The sequence below is a fragment of the Molossus molossus genome, unplaced genomic scaffold, assembly GCF_014108415.1.
Source record: "Molossus molossus isolate mMolMol1 unplaced genomic scaffold, mMolMol1.p scaffold_m16_p_4, whole genome shotgun sequence".
NCBI classification, from domain to species: Eukaryota; Metazoa; Chordata; class Mammalia; order Chiroptera; family Molossidae; genus Molossus; species Molossus molossus.
In genome coordinates this window covers 72,597,899-72,600,917 of record NW_023425377.1, presented here as the reverse complement: position 1 = coordinate 72,600,917, position 3,019 = coordinate 72,597,899, and positions in this window count along the sequence as shown.

Below are 3,019 nucleotides of genomic sequence, written 5' to 3'. Positions count from 1 at the left end.
AACCTTAAAAGCAGCAAGAGAAAAGCAGTTAGTTACCTACAAGGGAGCTCCCATAAGACTGTCAGCTTATTTCTGAAAAGAAACTTTACAGGTCAGAAGGGATTAGCAAGAGATATTCAAAGTGATGAAAAGCAAGAACCTACAACCAAGATTACTCTACCCTGCAAAGTATTCTACCCTGTCATTTAAAATTGAAGGTCAGATAAAAAGCTTCCCAGATAAGAAAAAGCTAAAGGGGTTCATCTCCACCAAACAAGTATTATATGCAATGTTAAAGGGTTTTCTTTAAGAAGAAAAAGATTAAAAAAATACAAACAATAAAATGGCAACAAATACATATCATCAACAATGGAAACCACCAAATGAACAAGCATAACAGAAGCAGACACATAGATACAAAGAACTTTCTGTTGGTTGCCAGATGGGAAGTGGGTTGGGGGGATTGGCAAAAAGGTAAAGGGATTAAGAAGTACAGATTGGTCATTATAGAATAGTCATGGGGATGTAAAGTACAGCATAGAGAATATAGTCAACACTGTTCTAATTACTAGGCATGGTGTTAGATGGGTGTGGGATTTATTGGAGTGTTTTGTTCCTATGTTATATAATGTCTGATCATTGGGATGTACACCTGAAACTAATATGATATATGTCAACTGTAATTTAAAATAATAAATGATTAAAAAATAAATAAAATTAGGTTAATGTCTTTATTAACATGTATTTCTAAGGTTTCTTTAGTGAATGATGCCAAATCTTACATTAATTTAAATTTGAATATTAAGTAAAAACCATGTGGAAAGCACAATATATTATAATTAATATGATAAGTCCTCAAAAGAGCATTTCAATCTAGTCATCCCAGGTGTTGGGAGATCCAGGAAAGTGTATAGTTCCAAACTCTGTTAAAATGTTTTAGTAATGTTATTGCTTATTTTAACTTATTGTTTCATTTGTTGTGTTATTGATGACACCTTGCCAGTGTACCCTATACAGAGGCATTGAGCAGATTTTTTAGGGGGACAGAATTTTCTCTGGCTGATAGGTAGTCCTAAGCTAAGTGGTCATCAGCTACCATGACTGCAATAAGTTGTCCTTCAAGTAAGTCTGCTGAAGCATTAGCTGACTGCCATATGTATTTTTAGTGTTTTATACATTTTTTGATTGGCATTACTGATGTGTGTGTTGAATGACATAATATGTGCCGAGGTGAACACCAGTGACTCCCAGGACAATGACTGCATGAGTGCATATGGTAGAAAAACAACACATTTCTGTTGGATGGACCGGAGGGGTTTGAAGGAGGATGCCCCAAATGAAATATTGACATGCAGGGTACACAGACTACAGGTGATATTACATGAACCCAGGAGTAGGATGTCAGGGTGGTAGCTAAAGGACACTATTCCAATAAACCAAAGACTGTAGGAGTGACCATTCTGATAGTAATTTCTAGTGTAGAAATCCCTCTCTATATAAGGAGCCAGTAAACCTGATAATCAAATAAACGTAATTCGCCCCAAAGACTGGGAATTAAATCTAATGTGTCAAACAGAAAAAAGTATAAGAAAGAAAAGTTCAAGTTAGCCATTAAGATATCCTAATAGGGTTGTAGACTGGGGTCAAAATAGAGGAACAAGTTCCATGGAATGCCTTTCCAAAGAGCCCAGTGGTTTGTATTTTTAAAATAAAGTTGATAATATCAATAATTTCTTGAGTGTCTCAATGAGTCCTTGCATATTGGTTTCAGCAGAGTCAATATGATAGAATAAGTAACTTGTCTATAAAAGTACCTGCCATGGGCAGAGCAGAGCAAATAGCCAGCAAAGGGGTTGAGGAGCCTTATAAAGTCTGTTTGCCATTAGCTATAGAAACCCTTTCCTTGGTCTGGAACAAATGTTTATTGATTATATTGTCTATGGCATGCTTTTTTCACAACAGGTGCATTGATCAGTCACTAAGATAGCCATGACAGAAAAGTCTCTTGAATTTTGTGGAATGTTTAGGTTACAGGCCTCTAAATTGTTATGAAGCATGTGGATTCATAAATGCAAATATGTGGTAAAAAGTTCAAGTCAACTTATTGCCCTGAGCAATGAAATGAGCCTCTGCGGATTGAGGTTTAATGTGGAAAGTAAGGAGTGGCCTTCATTTGTACTTGGGTATTGTGAGGCAAGTTATTCTTGGAATTCTTTTTTTTTTTTTTTTTTTTAATGTAGCATGACCACATCCATTTTACTTATTTATTTATTTATTTATTTATTTATTTATTTATTTATTTATTCTAGAGAGAGAGGAAGGGAGAGATAGAAACATCAATGTGAGAGAGAATCATGGATTGGCTGCTTTTTGCACACCCCCTGCTGGGGACTGAGCTTGAAACCTGGGTATGTGCCCTGACTGGGAATCGAACCGGGACCTCTCAGTCCATGGGACAACAGACATTTGATCCACTGAGCCACACCGGCCGGGCTATTCTAGGAATTCTTTATGCCACAGTGGAAGACCTTGGATAAAAAGTTGTTGCTATTTGTGGGACCACACAGACAGATCATTGGCAATAGCCAAATAACTTTTAAAAATGTGCAGATGGGTTCAATTCTTGGCCAGGGAATTCTCTTAACACTAGCACAATTGCTACTTGTGAAGTTGGACTAAGGCATCTGGTGCTTGGGTCCAATCTTTGATCAGAGATAGTCTGATTGGTTAGGGGCAGAACATGGCATCTCTGCAGTGGACTCTGTCAGTGTGGTGATAGTACACTGGCTATAAAATATATGAACCCCTTGGTCACTTGGTCTAGTGACTCCCAGGGCGGTCATTGTGTCTAGAAAAGAGGAGACCTCCTCCTGAATGAATTGCATTAATGTAAGGGGAACACACTTATTCCTGATGGTCAGATATGTCAAAAGGGCCTATTTTTTGTTTGTTTGTTTTTGTTCTATCCTGCAATTTCCAATGCCTTTTCAATGAGGAGTCTTTGGTTAGCAAGCGTGAAAGGTCCTGCAATCATGACCCA